This window comes from Amblyomma mixtum, chromosome 1 (genome assembly GCF_055824585.1).
Source record: "Amblyomma mixtum isolate Tamu chromosome 1, ASM5582458v1, whole genome shotgun sequence".
Taxonomy (NCBI): Eukaryota; Metazoa; Arthropoda; class Arachnida; order Ixodida; family Ixodidae; genus Amblyomma; species Amblyomma mixtum.
In genome coordinates, this window is record NC_143012.1 from 105,343,457 (window position 1) to 105,350,314 (window position 6,858).

A 6,858-nucleotide genomic window follows, 5' to 3' on the forward strand; every position below is an offset into this window, starting at 1 on the left:
AAGTTGGTAACAAGAAGCTGCGTTCGCATTCCGCGGAGGTAAATAACACCCTGCGCAACGCAGACTTGTTGGCTAAACAGTAACGACAGGTTACCTTCCGCAATCCCGTGAGGCGTGCGTGGCTTGGAGCACTCCACCGTAATAAACAAACTGGACCGTGGTGGTAGCGTGACATTGTCGTCACAGACGCGAGCGACAGGCCTGTCGGGCTCGCTCCTGTCGGCGATAGCACACTGAGCTGAGAACGTCACAACAAGTTCGCGGTGGCTGATTATCGCGCCGTGTTTCTGAAAATCAAGCCCGAGGATTAGGTCCATCGAGCAGTGAGCCAACACAACGATACAGCCAGTGAAGGTTACACCGCGAGTCTCAATTCCAGCGGTGCAGACACCAAGCGGTGTCACCATATGGCCTCCAGCTGTCCGGATGTGCGTTCCAGGCCAAGGTGTCAGAACTTCCCTCAGGACAGTCGTCAGACCACGACTCATGACGGAGAAATCGGCGCCGGTATCTGCGAGAGCAGTCACGCGGCGGCCATCAACGACGACCGTGGTTTAATCCGAAGTTTGGTCATCTTCGGGAAAACGCTGTGTGGAGGAGGTCGGACTACGGGGTCGTTCTCGTCGTCGAGTTGGGGTGTCAAGTGGCGTCTGTGTTCGTCGAAAGGTCGTCGGCCGTAGGGGTCCTTCGGGTTGTCCAGTTGAAGCGTCAACCCTAGGTCGTCGGGGCGTGTGATCGGAGGTCGGGTCGCATGCTAACGTCGCTGAGCGGAGGGTGTTCGTCATTATGTCTAGTGACAGAGGCCCTACCCCTGGGGGTCGCCGTCCTCAGTTTTCCCGGTGCGGGATGGAGAACTCTCGGACGTAGGACTGGGGGGTTGGTGAAGACGACCGTCGAGGCGACGGTGAGCTGGACTGATGGGCAGTTGGTGCAGGCGGGACGTTGACCGCCAGGTACTGGTCGATTTAAACTGACGGTGAGCTGGACTGATGGGCAGTTGGTGCAGGCGGGACGTTGACCGCCAGGTACTGGTCGATTTAAACTCATAGCTTTTCAGCGCAACGGCACACGGCCAAAGAAAAGAAGCAGGGAAAGAAGGACCAACAAAGCGCTGACTGTCAACTGTTTATTTAGGGACGCACCCACAGCTTAAATACACTCAGACCAGCGCAGGGGCACACCGTGCAAGGTAAATAGGAAAAAAAAACTCGTTTCACATCTTTATCGCAAAAACTTTGATAGGAACATCTATTCTGCAGCATACAGAAGAACTGAAGTATCGCTGACACAATCTGACCCTGCTCTCTGAATATAATATGCCTCTATCGTTTTACGGGTTGTTTTTGATCTACTTGTGCTCAGAATCCTCACTCCCGAAAAAACCGGTGTACAATCCTTGAAATTAGCATATTGCTCGACAAGTTTAGCACCTTCCCCTTTCCTTAGGTCTCTTGCGTGCTCTCATGAGCCGGTCGTTGACGCAGCGCCCAGTTTGCCCGATGTACGATCTGCCACACGTGAAGGGGATTTCGTACACAACGCCTGTGGCGCATTCCGCAAAGCGGTTCACGTGCCTCTTTTTAGACCCAGGTTTTTTTGTTTTCACCTGTGATGCGTCGGGCCAACTGGCCAAGCTTCCGAGGGGCTGAGAGGACCAACGGCACGTTGTGCCGGTTAGCCACCTTTTTGAGGCCATGGGATACTTTGTGCACGTATGGCATCACTTCAGGCCTTACTTTAGCCTGCGGAGGGGTTATTGCCTCCTTGCCAGTTCCGGGCTTCAACTTCTTCAAGAGCGCTTCTGCAACAGCGACAACTGGTCGATGTCGCGGGGCGTTCACCATAGCGTGGCCGGGGTGCGCCTGGCGAAAAGCCGTGCAGGCCAATTGGAGGTACGGGCGGTTACGAAGGATGTTGCCTGCTTCGCCGCAGTGAAAGCACACACACACACACACACACACACACACGCGCGCGCGCGCGCGCACACACACACACACACACACACACAGAGAAAGAGCAAAACGAAAACGACCAAGAAGCTGCAACATCGAACTTCTGCGTCTCTAGCGAAAGCAGTGGTGGCATTGACAACAGTGTTGTGCTGGAGAGCAACACACAGCTGTTCACTGAGTTGTCGGACATGGCAGCAGCAGGCCAACGGATGCAGGGTTGGTCGCTTGATGTCGCTGGCTTTACAACTGTGGTGTACAAGCTGGTAATGAGAGAAGGCTTACCAGAAATCGACAGGGCTGTGGTAGTGTCGAAACACCTGACCGTGTCTGTCAGTGCTAGGGGCAGCGTGTGCCATCAGCTGTGTATTCTACTGGTGTAGATATCGAATTGAAATCATGCGCTGGCCTGAAGTGCCTGCTTTCACGCACTGAAAGGCTGAATTCTTGTGAAGGTTGCCCTGCTGATAATTATCCCGATGTCTTGTCATCAGCCGTGGCCATTAAAAATGGTAAAACATGGCATCGCAAATCATGCACAGTTCTGTGTCTGACAGCAACGTGCCAGGAATGCAGGAGTCTCCATAAGCTCTTTTCACGGCGCCGCAAGACAAGCAATAGGTTGACATATAGAAACACCAAAGTGAGGTCTCTGCGTAGAAAGGCAATACGAGCAACTATTCAGAGAGAGAAAATGAAAGAAGTAGTCACTATGAAAACACAACTTAAGAACTTGACCGAGGAGAGGATGGAACAAGCACTTGATGATGATGATGAGTGATGGGGCAGGTAATAACCGCTCAATGTGGATGAACCTTGGAGTGGCAGGAGATATGATGTCACCATGCCACAACATCGAGCACCCCTGGGAGCCTTCACAGAAGATCTTCTTTATCTGTGATGTGCCGCACATAGTCAAGTGCATCAGAAATCATCTGAAAAAGCACACCTACGGAATGGTAAGGGAAAATATGTGCACTGATTTGCAAAGGAGCTCAAAAAACTCTTGGTTATTTCAGGCTGGGGATCATCAGATCAACTTCGCACATTATGTTGCGCTGTTTGAATGCGAGAAAAGCAAACATGCAAGAGTAGTGCCGAAGCTGACTAGAGCACATGTTGCACCAGACAACCTCCAGAAGATGAGCGTCCGACTTGCTACACAGGTTGTACCCTTAAAGACAGCGTATACCATTTTTGGTTATTTTTAACTAATTCATCAATGCACTTTTTTACAGCTATTCAGTCGTGGAACAGCTATAGGCATCCGCATATACAGAGAAGTCGGTGCTGAAGACCTGAGGGGTTCTGAGGGAACAGAAGCATTTACCAAGTTGCTTAATGACCTGTTTGATGCTTTGAACATAAAGCTACCTGAAAGAGGCATCAAACGCCACTCAAAGGAAATACAGGTAAGCCAAGATACCCTTTCATGCATGTTGATCGATGCTCATCATGTGCTGACATTTTACCTTATTCGTTCAGGTCATCAGAGACTTCTTGGAAATGTTGAATACCACAGAGAAGAACTCCGTGGAAAAAAATTACCGACGTTTACGTTACTTCCTAATGCGAAATTTGAGCGCAGCAAATAAGCTGTTTCACCTTTTCGATAGATTGAGGCAAAGAAATCGAGCAACACATGTATGCGCTATCACAGAGTTTTTTTTTTATTTTTCACACGCATTCCTTTCACAAAGATTCCACTAACAGTTCTTGACAGTCATGAAGGAAGCTTTGTGGTCGGAGAAATAGACTGATATATGTTCGACTTGGTACACCAATGCTTGATTCTCAAAGACGAGATCTATACAAGTGCCTCGCGAGGTTGTCACAGCCGTGGGACGCGTTACGAGCGAGAGGAACGGGATGTTCTCCCGCATAAGTGTTAGGAAATTGCTGTTTGTCTTTATGTCAACATTAAAGTCCCCACTACTAACATCGGTGTGGATCGATGGACGGTTAATGCGAGTTGCAGGAAGTGCACGACGTCTTTCGTGAGTGCGGTAGGGGCGAAGTAGGCAGCTACTACCAGCAAGCCGTTGGGCAACTTTGCGGCGCACAGTTCGCCAACTTCATGTGACGTGCCAAACATTTCGACTGGTATTGCAGAGAGACCTGTGCGCAAGTAGATAGCGACTCCCGCCGCTCTGTTGTGGTCTCTGCGAGCACCACAGCAGTATTGGAAATCTATGATTTCGAGAGGCTCTTCGGAATCCATCCAGGTTTCAGCAAAGCAAAGTACAGAGGAATGGCGCAGAATGTGATCGTGGTGTACGTCCTTGGCATGTGCGGCAAGGGAGCGTACGTTAAGAATGTGGTTGTGAATGATGAATCAAGTGCTGCCAGCGAATGACGCGTCCATTGGCTGTCTGCGTGTGTTACTGATGTGTGGTTAACATGTTAAGCTTCGCCTGTAAGAGTGGAACGCGACAGCGTCTTGCAACGCTGCCAGGGAGTCCACAGAACGCCATCGCCAATTCGGCTGTACGCCTTGCTGGACGGTAAATTTATTTTTTGAGGAAAGGCAATGTATCTCTCTTGCATATCTGGGTGGACACCTGCACCTCGCCGTAAGGGAAAGGGGGAAGATGGGAGTGAACGAAGACGCCGTATTAGCTAGACGCGCCTTTGTTCATTCCAAACCATTCAGCTGGCATTACGGAGTGGCTAGCGTGCTCGTATCGCACTCCGGAGACCCTGGTTCGATTCCCCAACTCGACCAATTTCGTCCTCGGTTTTATTGATTTATGCGGTCTAACTAGAAAGGTTAATTAGGCTATTTCATATTTATATTATTGTATTTCTATCCATCGTGTTCTGTCATTAACCTGTCAATTGTTGGAACTGTCTAGGATGTTCGACACAACGTATACGAAACGAGCAACGTCTTACTGAGTGGGGAAGTGCGTGGTGGTGGAGGGAACGCGGCTTCGTACTTATCTGTTTTTTTCAGCAGCGTCTCCTTCCGCGGACGCTGTTGTCGCTGCGGCGCGCGTCTTTCTTTTCTTTTCTTCTGACCTCTTCATTCTCCTCTATATTAATTAGTCTGATTAATTAAGCAATTAACTAAACTCAGTCCAACTTAGTTGCAGCATCACTATACGATCCCTTTGATTGGTTGCATGGTTACTAGCCAAAGTACAATTGGCTCCATTTGAAATTCGCGCACTGTGACGTCACGAGCATTTCGACCAATTGAAAAGCGTGACATTGGGGGCGGAGCTGGTTACGAGGCCGACGCCGACGACGACGCGAAACCCAGGAGCGGACGCCAAAGAGCTGCGCTCTAAAAGGTCTCAAGCTCTTTGCGTCGAAACTAACAACTGAATCTCTGCGTGTTACCTTGTTGTCAACGCTTGACATCATTGAGTTCTTGCTGGTTCAGGGTGCACACTATGTTTTGACAGCAAAGTTGAACCAGGACCCCTTGGAGGTGAGAATGTGATTACTGCTGGTTTTTGAGTGTTTAGCTATCGGTGGTGAAGTTCTTTGTAAATTAACAAGCCCTGTGTCTTTTCCAGCGCCACTTCGGACTTGTCCGTTCATTCGGAGGAGACGAATCTCATCCTACGGTCGTCAATTTTACTCAGATATTCCGGCTTCTCAGTTTGTACACTCCGATAAAGACTGCGTTGCGCAGCAGTGTGCAAGGTGTACCTGGGAGTGTGCTTCTCAGCGTACAGTACACACTGAAGAAGACAAGAGAGTTTTACCGCAACAAACATGCTTCCTTACGTGAGTGTATAGAAAAAAACCTGCTGGAGATGACATCTGAAGCAGGCAATGAGCCTGGAGAGCAGGATGACGATCACTCCTACTTCAAGGGAGGAGTGGATGATGCTACTGTCTACTACTTGAGTGGATATGTAGTGCATAAATTTGAAAAGCACGCAGCATGCATTCTGTGCTTAGAAGACATAAGCAGTCCACTGCCCGTTGTTGGCTCTGATGCGTACCTGACAACTTACATAAGTTTCAAGGAAGGCTGTATGAAGCACCCAACAGCCAAAATGTTGACTGTTATGAAAGTTGTCAATGAAGTAGTTTCTGCCACGTTAGATAAGGCTGGTGCTTGTGAAAACATTCTGGAAGGTGCTCGAAAAGTGCAGCCTTGCTCGCTTGGGCTGTGCCGACCACATGTCTACATTCACTCGCCAGGTATTAAACTTCGTCATTGTGACTAGAATGCACTTTTTCTCGCGAGATTTTAACCATAAATTAGAATGCAAGGAAAAGGTAGCTGTAGCTAACAAGAAAGCGCGTCTCTTGTAATTCTGGCTCTGGAAAACTAGTTCCCAGTTCATGTTTGCTGCATTGATTCAGTAAATTGTTTTCAGTTTGACTGTAACTTTGTCTTTTGAAAACAGGTTCTCAGTTATGTATAGTGTATCGATTCAATAAATTGTTTTTAGTTTGACTTTCGTCATCGTCGTTTTTCTCGTTTTATAGCCTTAAATACGGCCAGCTTTCACTGAAGTAGTTCGGTACCTTGCTTTTAAATAACGCGCATCACAGCCTTCAGTGCTCTGGAACAAACGCGACCGCAACACGTAATTTCATAAAGAACTGAATTCAAAAGAACAGCAACGTGATTAATCTTCACAGGTGAATGTTTAGTTCTCCCGCGTAGCACTATGTGGGCATCTCGGCGTAATCTCGTCCATGTGGCATCGCTCTAGGGGCTCAAACGATATCCTAGTTGCACAATCGAAATAGTGTTTGCTCGCTATCTCGGTAATAGCTCCCCTTAAACGGAATTGATTGCTGTTAACGCCGTTGGTTAACGCCGCGCGCTGGCTCCGTGACGATGCGACCGGGCCAACAGCATCGGAAGCGCCACCTCGCGAGTGGGAACCGAAGGGGGCCACGTTTCGCCGCCGCATCCCAGCGGAGTTTGCAAACTGAA

General features: G+C 49.0%; 2 pseudogenes; both read left to right on the plus strand.

Annotated features, from left to right (window-relative positions):
• The first annotated feature begins 1,611 nt into the window (after nucleotides 1–1,611).
• LOC149367423 (uncharacterized) lies at nucleotides 1,612–2,730 on the plus strand (annotated as a pseudogene).
• Nucleotides 2,729–6,461, plus strand: LOC149367424 (uncharacterized; annotated as a pseudogene).
• The last annotated feature ends 397 nt before the right edge of the window (nucleotides 6,462–6,858 follow it).